This window comes from Perca fluviatilis, chromosome 23 (assembly GCF_010015445.1).
Source record: "Perca fluviatilis chromosome 23, GENO_Pfluv_1.0, whole genome shotgun sequence".
NCBI classification, from domain to species: domain Eukaryota; kingdom Metazoa; phylum Chordata; class Actinopteri; order Perciformes; family Percidae; genus Perca; species Perca fluviatilis.
In genome coordinates this window covers 8,117,247-8,138,875 of record NC_053134.1, presented here as the reverse complement: position 1 = coordinate 8,138,875, position 21,629 = coordinate 8,117,247, and the positions used below count along the sequence as shown (strand labels likewise).

The 21,629-nt window shown below is 41.3% G+C and overlaps 1 protein-coding gene across 4 annotated transcripts in view; it reads left to right on the top strand.

The window, feature by feature from the left end:
* syt1a (synaptotagmin Ia) overlaps positions 1-21,629 on the top strand; it is a 225,276-nt gene that overhangs the window by 110,994 nt on the left and 92,653 nt on the right. For 3 of the 4 annotated variants that reach the window (XM_039792435.1, XM_039792433.1, XM_039792436.1), the window contains exon 4: positions 14,702-14,795. The exons of the other annotated variant lie outside the window; for it this stretch is intronic. The gene's annotated coding sequence lies outside the window, so the exon portion shown is untranslated. The remainder of the gene's footprint in view (positions 1-14,701; positions 14,796-21,629) is intronic. 4 annotated transcript variants of the gene reach the window in all.

Genomic DNA, 21,629 nt, shown 5'->3' with positions numbered 1-21,629 from the left:
CCTCGAGCCACCCCCCCCCTCCCCCCAGCTTTTTTCAGCTGGGTCGAACATTGGGAGAGTTAGCGTAGAGTAGCGTTTAGGGCTGAAACGATTCCTCGAATAATTCGATTACAAAAAATCCTCGATGCAAAATGACTTGCCTCGAAGCTTCGTTAAATCTATGTTACCAACGTTGTATCGCTGACGGACGGTGTTTCCGCACGGAGCATTATTACTGTCGCACAGACGCGGCTCAGTCTGCTGCTGGCGACCATTGACATAGAGTGTAAATAGCGAGGGGCTAAGAGAAGAGACAGGCTGGAGAAAACGACAGAAAGTGTCCAAAGTTTGGAATCAGTTCAAACGTAATTTAAACTAAAACTCTGTACAGTGTGTCTACTGCAAAATCAAACTAGCTTACCACGATAATAGCACGACGTCAGCGCTTTAGCATCTCAACAGAAAACATGGAGTCTAACTTAATCCTCCATTCCACGAAGCGGACCCGACAAAAGTAAATCACAGAGTCGTATGGACGATGAAACTACACCAAACACAACAACTACCAAAAACAAAGACAAGAAAATATGTAGTGGTGACCACGATCTGATCTGAAGAGCCGACGCGTTGACTATCCCTTCGGAAAAACAGCTGATTGTTGCGTCTCTCTCTCTCTCTCTCTCTCTCTCTCTACGGAGAAACAGCTGATCAACAATCTAATAGCATAAGTGTAACAGAGCTGTGTGACATTATAATCAAATATATAAATGAAAATAGGTTGGGTATAACTAATATTTACATATAGGCCTACTGTATATACAATTCAGTCTCAGGTTCAAAGTTAAGTTGCACAACTTAATGTAATGTTTATGTATGTTTAATGTATGCAAGTGTTATTTACATAAACTTCTGGTGTACTTACAAACTTTCCAATCCATCGTTTTATGAGTACATAACCTATTTGTACAAGTGTAGAAGTTTGGTATCATTTCGGGCATTATTAGTGGGGTCATTTACGGTCCATTAGCCCCTGCGCTAAGCTATTCAGCTGATAACGCTACTCTACGCTAACTCTCCCAATGTTTGACCCAGGTGAAAAAAGCTTCTGGGCGGGTGTTTGGCTCGAGGTCATGGTGCAAAGGACCCTAGGGTGAAATTACTCCAAACCATCACTTTAAGGTGCCATTGGTAGGAGTGCGAAGATCCAGGACTAAAATTTGAACATCGACAACTTCTCAGTCCCTCCCTCCTTTCCGTTAAAGCCCAAAACGGTCTCCTAAGCCCCTTCCCCCACAAGGGAGAATGAATGTGTGTGCATGAGCAGTGATTGACACACAGTTAGACACTTCCCCCGGCCCTGATTGGTGCATCTGAAATTTGTATTACCTGCTTCATGTAGTTCTACTGGAACATAGGGTCAGTTTCAGCAAATATGACAGAAAGTTAGTTTTATAAGGCTTACCTACTGCACCTTAAAGTGTTATCAATAGGGCATGGGATGTCTTTTTAAAGCAGTTACTTTGGGGTCTAGGAACAGGATTTGATTTTAGTGTATATATATTTTTTTGCATTTCATACACTAAATATTGATTAATCAAATCAATCAAATAATGACAGCGTTAGTTACTGCTCCAATCTACTCTATTAGATCATTACACTTAATTGCGGCTCCCACATGGACAATCACATTTATGGAAAAATGCTTAAAGCAGCACAATAAACTGATTGACAGCATGGCACTTTTTGAATTACAGATTAGTTAAGGAGCTTGTTTATGAAAGCCTTTATGAATCCTGACAAGACTAAATTCCCAATATTCTAGACTTAGGAATGTAATCAAGAATGTGTTATAAGCAGCATCTTTTATTGAGACCTAAACATCATTGTGGAGATAATGAGTATTACACTGATGACTTTGCAGACTCAACTTTCTTTTTTCTTTTATTTAAATACGTTAACAAACACTGTCTTTGTGTAAAAATAACCTTGTGTATATATGCTGTACTGTAGATGTGATCCCCATTAGTGATTAGTTTTTGTTTGCTTTGTTAAATGCTGACGATATACAAGAGAATAAACCAGCTCAACCCTGTCAATGCTACACACAGCAAACCAGTTATTTTACAAGAAAAACTACCAGAAGTTTTTTTTGCCTGAGTAACTAAATTAATTCAGACTCTATGATCTGTTGCCTTCTCTTGGAAGCGGAGTATGATCGTTACCTTGGTAGACTGCCGTAAGGTTCTCCAAACGTGAGTGTTCAGATAAGGGAGACACTGCCATCATACTAAAGCTTGAGGGATTCAAAGGAAATTAAAAGAGAGTGAAGTCAATTACATTCCTTTTAATTGTAGAGAAATGGCAGCAAATTAATTACATGTTAATACTGTACTTCAGTGAGGCTACCATCCCTGGCCAAGAATGTAGGTCTGTGTTTAAGCATGATGTGGTTTGGTTGAGTGTGTAGGTGAGTCCACATTTATATGTCAGTGTACATTTGTGTTTGCACGGATGCTTGTGCAGAATGTAGGTAGGTGTGAGGTGTTGTCTTTCTGCTGGAGCTTATGGATCTGTTGAACTCTTACAGCTTAATGTTGGGTGACTGCCACATTGCACAAGTTAAGAGATTAATGAATTTTAAAATAACAAACTCTAAGCTTTAGTGATATCAATATGCATTTAGTGCATAGCTTAAGAAGTATTTTAGTGGATGATTTGTATTCAAGTATCATGCTGGACATTGCTTAATATCATAGCTTAGACTTTACATGTTCAGTGAATGTGAGTTTGCATTTCTGCGTGTGAGTTGTTGGCGTGTTTGTCAGTTAGGAGAAGAGCGAGTGCTGTTCAATGGTGGATCGTGACTTTCCTGCCTGTGTGGGAGCTGCTGCTACTCCCACGCATCTCTCTCTCTCTCTCTCTCTCTCTCTCTCTCTCTCTCTCTCTCTCTCTCTCTCTCTCTCCAAAATCCACTGGTCTTTAACCTCAGCTCATTTCTCACTTAACCACAAATCCACTCTGAGTCACAACTTCCATCCATAAAAGAAATTGTAACTTTTCTGTGAAAGCTCATTTTCTCTGCCCTGCGTTCAACTATAAATCACACCACTTGCAATTTATTGATTTCTTGATTATGGATTTCAATTACTGCAGCCAAAAGCATTATGTTTATGGGTTGCCATTATGTCCGTCCGTCCCATTTTTTTTATTGCGTTATCTCAGGACCCCCTATGGGAAATTTCTTCAAATTTTGCGCAAACATCCACTTTGACTCAAGGATGAACCGATTTGATTTTTTAGGTTAAAGTCACTGTGATCTTATGACATTATTATAGCATTATGTTTATGAGTTGTCCGTTGTTGTTAAAGTCACTGTGATCTTATGACATTATTATAGCATTATGTTTATGAGTTGTCCGTTGTTGTTAAAGTCACTGTGATCTTATGACATTATTATAGCATTATGTTTATGGTTTGTCCGTCCTCCATCCCATTCTTGTGAACGCGATATCTCAGGCTTTGAGGGAATCTCTTTAAATTTGTGACAAACGTCCACTTGGACTCAAGGATGAAGTGATTATATTTTAGAGGTCAAAGGTCAAGATCTATGTGACCTCATAATGTTCAGAAAAAACACTTTTCTGGCCATTATTCAACGCCATAACTCAGAAACAGAAGGGGAGATTGCAACCATATTTCACATTTGGTCGGATACTGAATTGGTGGCACTAATCTTGAAACTGTGTTGGTTGTATAGATCTTCTGTGCTGCCAGGTTGAAGATGTGTGTGAAGCACCCACGTTTTGCCAAAAAATACATTTAATACGTTTTTAGTAAATTGCTTTAAAGGAACACACCGACTTATTGGGACTTTATCTTATTCACCGTAACCCCCAGAGTTAGACAAGTCCATACATACCCTTCTCATCTCCGTGCGTGCTGTTAACGCTGTCTGACGGCTCCAGCATTAGCTTAGCCCAGCACAGATCCTGCAGGTAACTGGTTCCAACTAGCCTACTGCTCCGAATTGTGACAAAAGTGACAAAATGTCCTATTTACATGTTGTGATTTGTAGAGTCACAGCGTGTACAAAAAACAACGTAACATGAGACACAGCCGTCTTCTAACAGTAAACAAACCGGGAACTATATTCTCAGACAGGCTTGCTGCGAGCATATCACTCCTATCAGCATATCTTCACTACATATTTTATATTAGTCTGGACAGACATGGATGCAAACTGCAACTTGACTGGTTGGCAGAGGCATACAACTGCAAGGCGGTAATTGTAGTTTAATGATGCTGTGAAACTTAAATCATACAGAAAAATCACACATTTACATTTAACATGATGCATAATGCATGTCATACACAGGTTTTTAATTCATATGCAAACAAAAATTCTGAGATGAGTAGGTTGCACACAAGATGATGCTTTCAGATGACAACACAAAACAATTTAGCATTATCTGAAATTTCATTCTCGCTGACCTTGGAGGCTTTGTGTGGCTGGGCAGTAACAGGGTTGCTAAGGTAATTTAATTACAGGACCCTCCATGGGCATCAGTAATTACTGCTCTCTAAATCCCCACTAATCCCACTTCTGAGTCCCATACACAGACTCGGCCCGGAGCGCTCTAACAGACTTCTCGATCCCGTCCCAGACAGAAGCACTCCCAAAAACACCACACTGTTCCTGTTTGCACAAAGATGCTCCCTGGGGGCTTTACTCATTTAAGATGTGTACACTCCATACTGTATTGGGTGTGCCCCAACGTCTCTTTCAGTGCAAAGGACTCCAGTCATCAGTCCCAATGAATTCCTCTCACGTTGCTCTCCCCTCCTCATGTGTGAGTCAAAGGGACTCCCAGGTCAGAAAGGCCACTCATCTCGCCACAGGAATGTCGTAATTATCACTGCTGGGATGAATAACATGTGACCTCTGTGAGCAGCAGTGCCTAGTGACTGCAGTTAGAAGAGAATGAGAGGCGCTAAAGACGGAGGAGCATGCTAACAGGACTTTCTCCAGAAAACAACTGCAGTTATCAACATACCATCTGCTGGGTTTATGCTTACATGAAAGAATAAACAAATAAGTTAACTTTGGTAGCAATTAAGGGTGGGAATCTTCACTGGTCTCATGATTCGATTCAAATACAGTTATCCTGTCAATGATTAGAATCGATTCAATATCATGAAGCATCACGATGCGTCACCTCCCTCAATATTATTATACATTTGCCACATGTGGTTTTCATCAACAAATTCAAGCAGTCAGGTATACATGAACTCCCCTTTTTAATGTATCGATTATGGTCTGTCACTGCATCGATGCAGAATCGTCCAGGTCCGCATCACGATGCATCGATGCAATGATTAATTTCAATACCCCTAGTAGCAAAGTGCTACTTACTTAACTATGTTTGTGCAAGTGTGTCCCATACTTTGTAAAGATCCATATACTTTAAATTGTGTGTAGATATCTGTTGACCATTTTCGAAAGCATACCATTGTTTTTAGATACATTTTATACCTTCCACGGAGAAGCTATTCATTTCACTACAGTGTGGATATCAAATTGGGAATATTTAAAGCTGCACTAATCAATATTTTCATGGGATATTCAATAGAAAATAATTAAAGGTGTCACTTATAGTCTTACTTGCAGAGACTGCAATTCCCCTCAGCTCTATGGAGCTTTTTAGCATCTTTTAACTACTTGTTAAAACCACCCTCCCGTTCTCTCCAGCTGCAGCAGGAGCTGCAAAACGGCTCTAAAAACTGACCCGAGCAGGTGTTGTATGTACGTGTGGGAGTTTGTGTACAGTATCTGCAGCATGCATGTGAGTGAGAAAAGCCGGGTGGTGGTGAAAGGAGCACCTGGGTGTATTGAAAAGAGTTCACTGAATAGCTCCATATTTGAACAGCATTTTTCCAGTGAAAGTGGGTGTTGTGTGGCCGCGAGAAAAAAAAAAAAAAAAAAAAAAAAAAAGAAAAAAAGAAAAAATAAAAGAAAAAAAGAAAAAAAAAAAAAAAAAAAAAAAAAAAAAAAAAAAAAAAAAAAAAAAAAAAAAAAAAATAAATTATGTTTTTGTGTGTGCAAATCAGATCTTTATTACATCACAGTCAGTAACATATCTCGTTTGGGATTGGTATGAAGGTTGACCAAGGGCGCTCATTTTGTGAATCAAAATCCTACCAGTGTGCCGCATGCAGAGGGAGTGCTGACAGTATTTTCGTGGCATGTGCACCATGGCTACACCATGAAAAAGGATTGACTTAAAAAATTCTATTTTCATGCAGTATCAGTGAGTGTTCTCGTCTTTTGCCTCAGGCTGAAATCTTCACCTTGATAACCCATAATCCAAAGGAATTTAGAATTTTTTCGACAATTCTGCCCTAAATGGGTGTGTAGCACATTTGACTTTCATGCAGGAGTTCGCATCCATTTAATTGGCTAACCTCAGCTACCTTATCCATAACCTTTTTTGCCATTAACACAATGTTTCTTTATTCTTAACTTAGTTGTGATGCACATATATTGTAATTGTGTATTGTTGGAATTGGACATGAAAAAAACATTGGTTTTATACGTCATCTTTTTTTCAGAATCGTCCAATATTGATGTTTTTGTCGGACTACTAAATTAATGTAATACATTAATTAACAAAATGGCATATGGCAAAAAAAAAATCTGATTTATAAAACCGTACGTATGCACATCTGTAGGCAATGTTGTAATGTAATGCAAGCAAAACACTTCTCAGAAGCTTGGAAATTGCTACAAATTGAATTATAATTTTGGCCTGTTCTCGCACAGTGTAGGGAAACCTGATCTATAGACTACCAGTATTAATAATACCTTCCAAAACGGCAGGCATTACGGCACTCAGGGACAGTTTTGATATACCAGACCTGTATGATAAGATTTAACAGAACTATATATTATATCCAAACAAGCCTTAGCAATAAAGTTGAAGATTATATATAATATTTATATAAAACACTTGGATGTCTGCCCTCTGGAAACTGCCGGTTGCCCCTAGAGTGGCGAGGACCTGTATTTGGACCGGGAGGGCACGATAAAGGCGCGTTGCCCTCTCTACTGGACCCAATTCAGTACATAGATCCAAGAGCACAGCTTTAGGGAATTTAAATCGGCATATTAGCCAGTCATCGTCATGGTGCCTGAAGCCTCTTTCTCTCCTGATTCTTCCATTGGCGTAGTCCTCCTGCAGGGCCAGCAGTGCCATCATGCAGCATTACGCACGGGGGTCACCGCAGTATTTATATGTTTACAACAATTTGTGATTGTTAACACCTTGCCAAAATCGTAGCATCAACTAGTGGTATCCCCCACCTCGAGATACAATTTGAAGACGAAAGGCAAACACACTTTTCTTCATGCAGGTTTTTTCACGAACAGTATTAAAGTTTGGACTGATAACGGGGACATTAAGTGTAACGATTGCGCAAGAGCTTAATGGCTGTATTTCCAGACTTTGACATTTGATGATATATGCACAGTATTAAAGACAGATATTAAGTTATTTACACTGTGTTCTGCAGTTATCTAATGGTAGAGTATTTGATGCCATCCTGTATTTCATGGAGTCGGGCCATCTCCTCCTCCTGCGGTCCGTAGCGGACAATGTGACGGTGAGACAGCGCCAATTAAATATTAAGAACAAATTTTGATTTAAAATTTGAGTTGGATTTTACAAGGTGTTTATGGAACAAGTATCACTCAGTACAAGTGCAAATAACACTGCTGGATGTAATCTTCATGAAAACGTGTATGATATGGAGTGAAGAAATGTGCGTGCGACATCAATACTTAAAATATTAAGAGTAATCGTTATTCCCACATTTACTTTCTGCAGTCTGACATCAGTTCACCACCTCGCCATCTGCGTCACCAATTCCCATTGTCTCCAAAATATGCATATGCATGGGTCAGAGTTTGCGTGGAGGACCGCACATTCTCCCGTCAAGTTTGTTTTTTATAAATCACAACCTTTGCGTGGGAAGTGGCGTACTCACGTTTTCAGCCCCGTTTTGTACGTACGCCACGTTTTATAAATGAGACCCCTGGTCCGTCGAGGCCACTGCCACCCATACCTGACCCCAGCGGTTACTCCCATAGGTGGTGGGCCCATGGGATAGAGAGGGAGGTGCCACGATGCTTCTTCGGGCTGTGCCCAGCCGGGCTCCGTGGCAAACCCGGCCACCAGGCCCTCCATTTGGGCCTGGCTCCAGACTGGGGCCCCGGGCTTCCTCTGGGCAGGGTAATTCTACCTCTTCCTCATTGAATCATAGGGTTTTTGAACCATTCTTTGTCTGGCCCTTCACCTGAGACCACTTTGCCACGGGATACCCTACCAGGAGCACCAGGCTCCAGACAACCCAACCCTCAGGTTTACACACAAACTTCTCCACCACGATAAGGTGATGGTTCCCGGACATCCTACAGGATGTCAATCAAAAATAGGTCATGGTTATTTAAAAATCCTTTAACATCAGATTACAACACAATAACAAAAGCACATAAGCTTTTAGGATTTATATTGATGCCCACATGTAATACAGTTTGAGTGTAATACAATTTGTGTATACCAAGAGCAAGTTAGTCAGTAGTTTGTATATATGAGTTATAAAAGCTATTTCCTGTTCTCTTGGTGGTTGAGTAAGACCAGTTATTTGAAATGTCCAAAGGGGACTGTTAAAATGCTCCTGACATTTGGGGAATAGTCCTTTTTGTTCACCCATCTCTCTTTCATTTCAGCGCATTTTTCCTCTAAATGCCATTTCGCCCTTTTCATTCCTCTTTCACCCGGTTGATCCCTCTTCCTCCTTTTTCCTTTCTTGTTCCATCTAGGTTCACCACTGACAGGCTCCTGGTATAATAAGAATTACTTCTTATTTCATTTTTTTTAGCTTTTCTGTTCATATGTCCAATTCTTTTGAAAGTTGCTGGGGTTGACTTCAACAAAACGTTTTGACAGCATTAGGTGCTGATACCTCGTTTTACAACTGCTTTTTGGTCATAGTGTTCAATTTCAACATTTCTTTCTCAATCAATGGCTAATTGATATATTTTTGATATATTTAAAGCTGTCAGTGCTATGGTTTATCTGTATTACATTACTTGGTCATGTGTCAATCAAACAGCACAGCCATTCCATGACATACTGTAGTGTTTTTTTATTACAATTTTTTATTGATGAAGTTTGAGTTTTTGTGGGTGGCACTCTTTACTCCGCTTTTTCAAGGTACAATTTCTATCATTGCTAAAGCAAACTGTCCAGTTATTTTTATTCCAAATAAATTGTCAACCCCTCTATCTAGCACATATTTTCTGAGATACCAGAGATAAAGTAACATTTATAGGATTCTGAAAAAAGCCATCACTCTCAAGGTTTTCATTCTATTGAGCAAACATTTCAGCGGAAAATACGATGTTTTACACAGTATAAATCTTCTTCATTCAGTCTTTTTATGTAGTTGTTTCAACATACAGAGATATGTGCTTCACCTTTAGAGCTCAGTGACGTCCCAAAGGACCGTAATCTGCACCCAGAGACCCAGTTCAGTCATTAGTGATTAATAGCTGTCTACATTTTTCCTGGTTAAAAAAACCATTCATTTCAACAACACCTCATACAGTATATAGACTTCCTAGAGTGTTTACTCTTTCTCAGGGAAATTGTTTGGCCAAAACTATTTGTCTTCTAGCCAGTTTACGTTTTGCAAGGGAGATACGCTTAGAGGTGTTGGAGGTGTGCAATTTTCAGCCGCTCGCTGTGAGAGCGGATGGCCTCTGCTGCGCTGGGATGTGTTTAGCCAACTTTGTTGGGATAGACAACAGATATTCTCCATAGCAGGGTGGCCTGCACTGCTCAGCATGGTCGTGCTTCTTTCCGTGCTCATTAGGGTTGAACTATAAGACTGCTGTGCCATAAATCTGCACCGGCCACATCACCTTACCCAGCAATCGATCCCCCCGCAAGCCACACAGTGCACAAACACAGCCAGTGAACCAAAGCTTATGTACATAGGAGCAAGCTGTGCAGTGTCCAGGCAGGGTATTACTCACTGTTTGTTTTTTTTCTGGCTAAGTGTGTGTGTGTGTGTGTGTGTGTGTGTGTGTGTGTGTGTGTGTGTGTGTGTGTGTGTGTTTGTGTGTGTGTGTGTGTGTGTGGTTTTGTGTGTGTGTGTGTGTGTGTGTGTGTGTGTGTGTGTGTGCGTGCGTGTGTGTGCGCAACAGCACCATGTGTCTCACTGCACTTTATCAGCCTGTGCACTTTATTTACACACTGGGTCCCTTCATAGACACATATACAGTACACACACATTTAAAGGTCCTATGACATGCTGATTTTTGGATGCTGTTATATAGACCTTAGTGGTCCCCTAATACTGTATCTAAAGTCTCTTTCCCGAAATTCAGCCTTGGTTGCAGCCACTAGAGCCAGTCCCACAATGAGCTTTCCTTAGAATGTGCTATTTCTGTGTCTGTAGCTTTAAATGCTATTGAGGAGGAGAGAGGAGGGGGCAAGGTGGAGGGTGGGGGTGTGGCCTTGACCAACTGCCCCTTTCTTGTTTGGGTGGACCAAATTCTCTGGGCGGGCAAAGCAGAGAAAGGGGGGGTAACCTTGCTCCTTATGACCTCATAAGGAGCAAGGTTCCAGATCGGCCCATTTGAGCTTTCATTTTCTCAAAGGCAGAGCAGGATACCCAGGGCTCGGTTTAAACCTATCACCATTTCTAGCCACTGGGGGACCATAGGCAGGCTGGGGGAACTCATATTAATGTTAAAAAACCTCATAAAGTGACATTTTTATGCCATGGGACCTTTAACATCTGTTCACGCCTGAGGTCCCATATCTCACAGAGTTACAGTTAGCAAACTTCCTTTTCTTTAGCAGCTCACAAATAAGTGTAGAAGAGGAAGTATTGTAGAGTACAAAACTTCTGTGAACGATCACATGCCTCATAATTAATCCGTAAACAAAACAAGCAAACACTTTGAAGGTAAATTCAAGGTTTTCCTGAGGAGAGGATTGCTTGTATGCAAGTGAACCCGTCAAGGAAATGAGTGCGTGGCTGGAAGGGCAGACAGGAAGCACAGAGAGGACAAACCTATCAGCAGGGAGCTGCAGAACTCAATTCCAATTTAAACACATGAAAATGGCCAAGATTTAATGTTGCAGGCTTCATACGTCTCAGGTTTCATCCGGTTTCATCCCACCACCTGCCAAGAATCATGTCCGACGTGTTCTTGAGTAAAACCTTGCAACTCTGCCTCCTCACTTATCGTGTCCATGACTAAAATGCAGCTTCACCCCATAACAAACCAGATAAATTATTTGCATCTGCCATACCACAAGGAGCACAATATACCACAGTACTGGCCGTGGCACAAAAACGTAACATGATAATGACCAAAGCACAGATTTCTGGTACAAAGGAAGTATTAAAGTGAATCCAGGCCTGCGCAAATGCTCTTATGTTTACCTTTTTCACTTTTCGTCTGAAATGATGGTTTTATCACAAACTCCAAGTTATTAAGCCTGAATCCAGAGGCTGAAATAGATTTAATTTAAGATATAAAGTAGTAAGTGTAAGAGTCATTAACTCAACAGTGAATATTTGTGCTATACCTTTATACATACAAGATATAAGAAGATGCATACAGAGGAAAATAAAAAACATTACAATTGTCAAGACCATCACCTGTGATTGATTTTGATGATAATGCCGTACTGTAATACAGACAAATAATTGGACTACCACAATAAAGACACACAGGCTCAAAATGTGATGGCACAAATAAATACATAACTTATTCTCCAATCACTATTGATTAAATCGCTTTGTTAGTGAGCTTATGATTGGCCTTAATGGACAGGTTCGAGCATAATAACATCCTGCCCACAAAGATCCAGATTGGACAAGCTCTGACCAATGGCAGTAGACCAAAGTACTTCTGCATTTCATGGCAATAAAGCACCGTTAAAAATCCTCACCTCCATCAAGTCAAGTGCTGTTGGCCTCGCTGTGTCCATTTGAGTGGTCAAATGAGACTTGACTGCTTGGCAGGTTTTTGCTGCTGGTCCACCTTTGCATCTGCTGCCCCCTCTCTGGGAGATCCGAGTGCCACAACTGGTCAGGCTGCAAGTTGGAGGGGACGTCAGGCAGCTCCTTGAGGCAGAGCATTAGCATACACTAACTCTGGGAATGCCCTTGACTAGCTGTCTGCTGAATGGGACGTGAGAAGCATCAAATACACCAGCGGACCTAATGAGAGTCAGGAATAGGTGGAGTGAGACAGAAAGATGGAGAGAATAAAGAGATTAAGTGTGAATGCGTGGCTGGTCACGGCTTTAAAGGAGTGATAGAATGCAAAACTGATTTTACCCTGTTTACCCATAGTTGAATAACGACAGTTCGGTGGGTAAATAGGACATACATAGAAGCTCAAAATCCCATTGACACCCCTTTTACTATGAAAATCTCATATTTTGAAACTGCCGCTGAAAACGGCAAATCTCAACAAAGCTGGAAGTTGACGTCAACCTCCCAAGACCTGTAACTTTGTCACGCCCATGGGTGTATTAAGAGAACGGTCACGCCCCAACATTTACATAGGCTACACAACTTCTTCTGAATCTAGGTCGCGCAGATCTCTGCTATTCCATTACAAAATTCACTTCTGAAACTTTTTTATGCAAGAAATCAACTATGTAAAGCTCAAATATGGGCCGCTTTATGAAAATGGATGGCTAATTGCAAATTTTGTCCGACTGTGTGTCGGAGTTCAGCGGCTGGTGCTGCCTGTGTTGTTGCCTCGCTGCCCGACCTGCCTTCCTTCACAGACCCCGGCCTGCTGTGAGGTACTTGGAGCTCCATCACGGCAGCCCACAGCACTCCATACCCGCGCAAAGTCACCGTCTTTTGGGCTAAAGGACAATCAAACGCCACTGCTCTGACAGAGCTCCAGGGTCTGCAACTCCTCTCTTCCTGCTAGCTAAATGCTCGGTGTATGTGAGTGAGAGCGCGGTCAGCGAGCTTGTTACGCCAGCAATCTCTTACCACAGTTCCAGTTAATCTTTGAATGTGTGTAATTATAATGTGTTGAGTTATTTAAACAAACGATTGGGGAAATAAACGTCGCTTGTCCGCGAGTCTCATTGATAGAGCCTGCGGCTGGATGTAGCTCTAGCAATGAGAGCTAGCCATCCTCCTCTTAGAATTCCTCTGAAATTAACAAATATTAATTAACTTGAAATCGGACACCGTTGTTAGCTTTATAAGACATTTAGCTTGATGTTGTATACGTGGCGTGACGAAATTCAAACTGTAAATATACTTGAATTACGCCGAAAATGAAGCTAACTATCCGTGATTTGTAGCTAGGATTGAAGGGACAGTTGCAGCTAACGAAAGCCCTAATCTTCACAAATATTCATTAATTTGAAATCCGACACCGTTGTTAGCTTTATAAGACATTTAGCTAGATGTTGTATACGTGGCGTGACGAAACTCAAACTGTAAATATACTCGAATTACGCTGAAAATGAATTTAACTATCCGTGATTTGTAGCTACACAGGTAGCTAGGATTGAAGGGACAGTTGCAGCTAACGAAAGTCCTAATCTTCACAAATATTAATTAATTTGAAAATCATCTGCCGTGATGGAGCTCCAAGTACCTCATAGGAGGCCGGGGTCTGTGAAGGAAGGCAGGCCGGGCAGCAAGGCAGCAACACAGGCAGCACCGGCCGCTGAACTCCGACACACAGTCTTACCAAATTTGCAATTGGCCATCAATTTTCGTAAAACGGCACATACTTGAGCTTTATATAGTTGATTTCTCGCTAAAATAAGTCTCAGAAGTGAATTTAATAACGAAATAGCCCGATAAACAATGTATAACTTTGCAGTGTCTGAAATATGAGACCTGCTGTCGAGTCTCCCATGTGTTTCTATGTAGTTTGCTCAAACCAATCAGCACGTAGCTCATTCTGAATATTCAATCCAAATAGAGCCATATTCACAGGGTAGTTAAGGGCCTAATAAAATAGCATTCGGGCAATTTTCTGCCCAACCAATGTTACATACCCTATTAGGAGACCTTAAGGAACAGTGTAAAATATATATAATCATTCTATCACCCCTTTAAAAAGGGTGTCTGAACTGTAGTTACATATAGTTTGAATGCCTCAACACACAACCTGATGTCACTAGGCTTTCACAATTTGCTTCATTGTTTCAATGTACCCTCTGAGGGAACTGCACAGAAGTTGTTTAATATCTGCATTTATATCATAATTATAATATGTTTACTTGTATTATTATTACATCAGATGTATTTACTCCTTGTCATTTTATATGTATGTTTGTTCTTATGCTTTGGCAACACAGATGTATTTTTTTTTGTCATGCCAATAAAGCAACATGAAAATTGAAAAAAAAAATTGAGAGAGAGAGAAGTTGGGGGAGGAGGCTGGAGTAGGTGGGCGGGAAGAGAGGAAGCGAGTATCACGGACACACAGAGAGAGAGAGAGAGAGAGTGAGAGGGAATAGTGAGCTGCACGCTTGCCAGAGCTGTTGACTGGGTGTTCGAGTGTGTGATCGTGAGTGCTTCTTGAGCCGTTGTGTGAAAAAAAGGGGACATTGCTTTTTCAGCCTTTTGTTTTTTCTTTTCTTTCTTCCTAAAGTGCCACATTGAGCTCCCTCAGCAAAAGCAGAACTTGACTAAACCCCATTTCCTGGGAGTGTAAAGAGGACCCAGGGAGGACAGCGGGCTGCCAGGTAAGAGACAAAAAAACTACAGTATAGCATTTTGGAGATGATGATAACATGGTTACACAGTCAAATGGCATTAGAGCTCTTGTTTGCGTTGCTGCTTTGAAATGAAAATGTGTCATGCCTGGTTGACATGCTGATTTTGGTGTGTGTGTGTGTGTGTGTGTGTGTGTGTGTGTGTGTGTGTGTGTGTGTGTGTGTGTGTGTGTGTGTGTGTGTGTGTGTGTGTGTGTGTGTGTGTCTGTGTGTGTGTGTGTGTGTGTGTGTGTGTGTGTGTGTAAACATGGCTGGAGTCGTAGGACACTGTAATGTGATTGTGACCGGAAGAGTCAGGTCGTACAGAGCAGGAGGAGGAAGATGAGGAGGAGGTGTAATGTCTTTTTGACTGCAGGATGACAGATGTCAGGGCATGTCACATTTACAGTGACAGGGATTACCGAAAGGGGAAAAAAAACTCACATTTCAAAGATCAGATAAAATTCGGAGAAACTGGAAAGAGTGGAAAGACTTTTTTTTTTCTGTCTCACTTGTTGTTTTGCAACAGTTCCTTTTTGCCCTCAAATAGTGTGGTGTTAAATGTTTTTACTAGAGATCAGAGTTGCCATTTCAACACAAATAATCAGTTTTTCTGTGTGGCTCATGTTTTGTACAGTATGCTTGAACACTGGTCACAATATTTTAGTTTGTGAGCAATTTGTGTACATTTGTGAGCAGGACCTGGCTGAATGTGACTCTACAACTGATGGGATCCGTGGCATTAGTGACAGGCTGGGAGAAGCACACTCCCACGGGTCCCACAACCACTAGGGTTAGGCCGAGCTCCAGATCAACGGCTGCTCCTTGGGCTCAGCTTGGCCATGGTGTCAGCAGTACAGTCCGAGGACACAGCTACTCGCCTACAGAAAAGAGAAAAAAACATGCCCTATTTAGCAGTTGCATCTATAGTATGATAGCGTGGCTTCCTAACCCAGGGCTTGCTTTCTTTGTCATTTAATGAGAAGTGATACTTTAATCGAATCACTGCACTGCCATCCCTGCTGTTTGTCATTTCCTCTTTGTCATTCCTTATCTCTCATTATCCCAGATTTAACTGAATTTAACTAGTCAATCTCTCTTCCTTCCAATACCTCCCTCCTTTCATGCATGCTGACATACAGTACGACTATTAAACAAACAGACCAGAGGGCTGGAGGCTGAACAAAAGCTTCTACGTTCTTAATAACATTTGCACTTTTATTTTTTTTTCTTCTTCTCTCATTTAGAAACATGAAAGAGGTGAAGGTTGCTAGATTGTGGAGCTTCAAATAGCCATTGTCTATTTAATTCCATTGTCTCACACTGGAACAAGCCATGAAAGCCAACACGCGGCTCCAGTCTTTTCAGACGCAAAACTAATTCAGTTGGATTTCAGTTCCATTTTGACTTCATTTTTCCACCACCTTTCGAATCCTTTATTCTCCTGCAAGGTCCATTAAATCCTATTCACATCCACTGCACCTTTTTTGTTCCGTGGAAAAGGGATTTGAACTGTACATCTCATAGTAAACCTGAACAGTCTGCCCCCCTTCATATTGTTGCAATTGAATGTCCGTTTAAAGTTGTTTATAGAAGCATATTTAAGTCATTCTCTATAATGACAACTGAATCATTTTCTTGTAAACTATTGGGCCCACTGGCATTGTCATTTGCTTTAACAACTACTGTGTGTGTCCATGGTGTGTTATATGTATCCAGCTGTGAGATCTCCCATTGCATCAATAGTTAATGAGCGTCTCTAGCACTCATTCACACAGACCATTCACACAGTGTTTTTGTTTATCTAGCGACTGTAAAGCCTTGTGTGACACGTACACTACTGTGCTGTACTGTACCATTATGAAGCTTAACCACAGCTCAGCCTGAGGTGTATTTGGATCTAAGCAAATTTTGACCTTCACACAACCTTGCAGTGTTACAGTGGGTGTTTGATTAGTTATTAAGGGGTAGCAACGTTTGAGAGTAACGACTTGCCTCATAAATCTTATTTAGAAAGAGAGAGAGAGAGAGAGAGAGAGATAAATAAAAATGTGATTAAATCTGTTTAATTTGTTCCCCAAAATGAATATTAGTTGTAAATATACTGTACATGCTTTACCTGTATGAGGGTGTTGGTGTGTGCAATAGTTCTGACCGGATCGCTCCATCCATTGACATTATAGTTTTTGTCCAGAGCGTCAGTCAGCTCCTTTCGGTCCACTGGATGCAGTGCGCTCTCTCTGTGACTCATTGCCTCATCCACTCTGATTGGCTGGCTTTTCTACTCCAGGGAAAGACAGGGCGGAGAGGGGTTGGCCTCTCATGAGCAGGGATCAGCCGTGCTTTTCACACAACATCCCGCTGAATGCACATTCCCAATGTGTTGGACTGAATGTTAAAACACAGGCATAAAGGACAGGAAATGCTTTTAATTGCTGGAGGACTCACTTTTGTGTTACAAATGCAACTGTCTGCCTAAGACACAAAGTTGAGCAAAACAAGTTACTGAGATCATTCTCCTCAAAATAGGCAATATTCCATCTAGGCCCAACCATTGTCATGTTTTATATCCATCTAAGGGATGTATTCAGGCCGCCAGCATCCCCCATCCCTTTGTAGATGACGCTGTCACATGTGACAGCTCTGAAGCAAACGGGGCGTGGAGCTCCCTGCCTGCTGAGACTCTGGCTTGTTTGCCTATTACAGAGAGAACCGGCAGATACAATGTCCAAGTTGCTCCACCCAGTAACCCAGCCAACAAAAATCATTTTCCCGCTCTGTGGGAAGAGCCTCTATGCTTCGGCCATGCAGCGCTGATTCAGGACCATGGACAGCGCTCCTGTACAGAGGGAGAGAGGGTGACATTTCAGCACCACCTCTTCTGGACAGCACCAATCGTCATATAGCCGAGGATCAGAGAGAAATGGAGACTTCAGGCATGACGGCAAATATAATGAGACGTAGTGCACGCGGATGGTGTCAAAGCAGATACTTTATGCAGGATATTGTCTTGTTTGTAAAGAATCTTCATATGGTGATTAGATTATATATATGATGGGGACTGACATGTAGGGATGCACCGAAATGAAAATTCTTGGCCGAAACCGAAAAAGAGGAAACCAAGACTGAAAACCGAAACACCGAAAGAAATTATGCCAATTATTAGTACCATTGCATTTATGGCTATGACTGTGTACTAACTTCACTAAATTCAAGGCATTGCAATTGTATAAATTAATATTAAAGTTTAATTAAAAAAATATAGCAGAAATATGGCTACAATCTGATAGTCACATACTGTATATAGTAGCCTAAGAACAGAATAGCTTACCTATTATTATTTGAGGCACTTTCTTGCAGGATTTCACTGAACATATCAGACAACGAGGGTGCATGCCCCTCATCTGGTGCAGAGAGACGAGTCTTTTTTTCTGTGCTCTGATCTCCTCCTGCGCTGGGCGCTGCGCCGTGCGCTGCAGTCTCCACGCGGGTTCTCCGCATCCATCGCGGCCTGGATCATTTCTCGTGCGCCCTGCTTTATTTCCGCATCCAAGTAATGGTCTTTATAACGCAGATCAAGTACAGTCGCGATGAAGTGCAGAGGATCCGAATAGATCTCAGTGAAACGTGTGCTGACAGACTCTAAGAGCACTTTTCATTGTTTTCACTCCCTGGTCCGTCTCAACCTCTTTGCTTAGGAGACGCTTTGCAGGTGGAACGGATCGGGTACTGACACACGTGCAGGTCGCGGTTTCTGTTTGCGTCATCGCAACATTTCGGCCGTATTGTTTCGGTGATAAAAGTATTTCGGCCGAAAATTTTCCGTGGCCGAATATTCGGTGCATCCCTACTGACATGTTATTCATTTTGGTTGCAGAAGGCACTGTAGCTGAGGAGCAGGCACAGCATTGTTTGTGCATACAAATTGCTCAGCACTTAACCAGGTTGCCTGGCTAAATAATTACAACAGTTGGGCCAAATTGGTAACGCTAACAAACAAGGTGTGTGCTTCTTTGCCACAGTGCATTTAGTTCCCTTGAGCATTCTTTGTTTGCTTGTAACGCAGTTATTTTAGCAGCTTAAATTTTAGTTCATGAAAGACAAGCGTGGGCTGACAACTTTTTTGTTATTTGGTTTATGTATAACATTCTTACGTAAAAATATAACCTATCAGGGTGAGAATGATAAAGTCCTGGACTTATTTCAACTGTTGTCCCAGGTGTGCCAGACAGAGAAAGACGTTCAATATGTAGATATAGGTATATTAGATTCATTAGAAAAGAAGGAAAGAACTATAGAAGTAAATCATGCAAACACACAAAGTATAACACTTTTTTGAGAAAGCAGACATGGTAAAAAGTATCAAACACCTAAAAAAGAAATTGCATCATAAAAAACAAACCAGTTTAATACATATTTTTGTAACTTCAAGATTCAAATATTATAACCATGGTACCATACAATGGTGTCCTTGTATTAGTGGCCAGTAATTGAATTTAAAGTGAACAACGCTGTAAATATATAAAGTTAAGGCTTTCGGTTTCGGTACCTGTTACACTGGCAATGTGTAGGAAACTATGGACTTATTTTTATTTATTTATGTCAACCACGTGAAATGAATATGATATTTTTGCGTCTAGGCTCTGACGTCTTCACTCCCCACAGGGAAGCAGAGCGGGTGGGATTCGGGGGAATGTGACGATATGAGTTTCCCAAAATTAGATATAGTTGTTTATTACATTTGTGATTTATGCTTATGTATATTTAAAAACTGCAATATTTCAGTAAAACCACCACTACCTAATGGAAACTCAACTTAGAAAACACAGCCCTTGGGCTCTCAGCATTTGATGACATTGCAGATTGGCATATTAGTTCTCTTGGTGCACGACTACAAATCCGTAGCTTTTCCCTGCTGAGCTTTAGTGCATCATACCTAAGACGAACACTCTCTCCTATAGCAACATGCTTCACACTACAAATGATTGTGATTAATCTGCTTTGACTGTAATAAAGGGGATGTATGTGTCAGTTATGGCTTGGCTGATTCGTTTTATTGATTTGAATGCATACTATGTATATAAGTGCAAAGCATTTTAAAAACAGCCCCATGATTCAGATTTACTGTATAATTACACTTGTCGATACAATAACGTATTTAAAATAACTAGGGCTGTGTCATAAATAAATTAGATGTATCTTACATCTCGTGTGTGATAACGGCTTAACACAGTAAGAGGGTGCGAAATCAGACGTGAAAATGTTTTGTTTTTTTTCTGTAAGGGCTGTTCAATGTAGTCTTGCTCTCTGATCTTTGGTGGTGGCGCTCACAGGAAATGTTGGATGTGGCCACTCAGAGCCTGGTTGCTCCATTGATACACTAAGAGAAGCTGGAAAGATGAGAGCCACTTTTTTTTTCGTGCATTTACCCTCACAAACGCATCCACACAAATATGCAAACACGGGCTCAGCATGACATTGATTTTGTGCCTCGCTGCAAGTACAGAGGATCTCTGGCCCCCTCCTCCTCCCTGCAACCCGACAATAAAACTGACAATAAAAGCTGCACAAGTCTTGTCCTAAGGCTTCTGTTATCACCAGTGGACAGCAAACCACCTGTCACTCTCTCTCTCTTCTGAACCCCCATACACATGCCCCCTAATTGAGACAGCTAATAACTAAGCAGGGTCATTTGTATATGTATGCATTAGCATAATTGAATAGGCATGAGTTAAGTGTTTTCCACTAGTGTGTTAATAGCATGGTCTGGAAAAAGGGCGAGCACATCCTGTGTTTGTTCGGCTAGGCACTGTCATGAACTGGGAGGCATCCATCCTTTCAGTCCCTTACCCTTTGCCCTGCCTTGCTGCTTTTTCCTCATCAACTGTCAGCGTCATAAAACTAAGGTGTGGTCATTTTTCTCTCATCTGAGATGTCCTTGTAGGCTGTGTGTTGGCCGGAGCTAATAAACTGTGTGGCACGTTAGACAGCATTCGGACTGCACGTGTCAAGCAGACAGTGCTGGATAGTTCACACATGTGCTTTCCCCTTCTGACCTGAACAGAGGCCAACTCTGGAAGGTAGTTGGTTCCTCCTCAAGTCTACACTCTATCAATAAACCCTGCTTATATCAGAGGAGCCCTGATGTCGGGCAACAGAAACACTGATGGCAAATGAAGAGAGAGTTGATGTGAATTGGGCTAAAAGTGGAAAAAAGGGATGAAGGAAGGAGGTTGGCTTCGGGGATAGAGCGAGGATATATTTCCCATCTCGGTGCGCTGCGGCTGTCGTCCTTGTCACTGCGCTGTATAAATCAGTGTGCTGTCTCCTGCGATCAGAGCAGAAGAGAAGAGCTACTTTTTATTACTACATCTGTGACTCCACAGAAGGCTGCATATTTACCAGAGACCTCTATTTACAGAGGAAAGGGGGAAACGCTGATAGCGCCAAGAAAGTGAAAATTCTTTCCAGCACTGGTGCACAGGTTACTGAAAGGTAAAAGGAAACTTGAGAGTAGCCCACTTCAAACATATTTAATTGTTGCATAGCAACAACCGACTGGTTTTTCAATAGCCTTGTCTTGTGGTTGACAGAATATTAAATAAAGGTAATGAAATAGGAAAAAAATAAGGATGAAAGAAGATATGTTTTTTTAGAAGTAGGTTTATCATCATCCCTCATTGTGTGTCATGGTTCAGAAAATAATTACATATTTTGCTGAAACTATCCTATTTCTCATCATAAATTATCCAATCGCTTGCTTTGCGTCTCCTGGTTTGATGTGCTTCAGCTTCATAAATCATTGGAAAATGTTCAGCCCTCAAC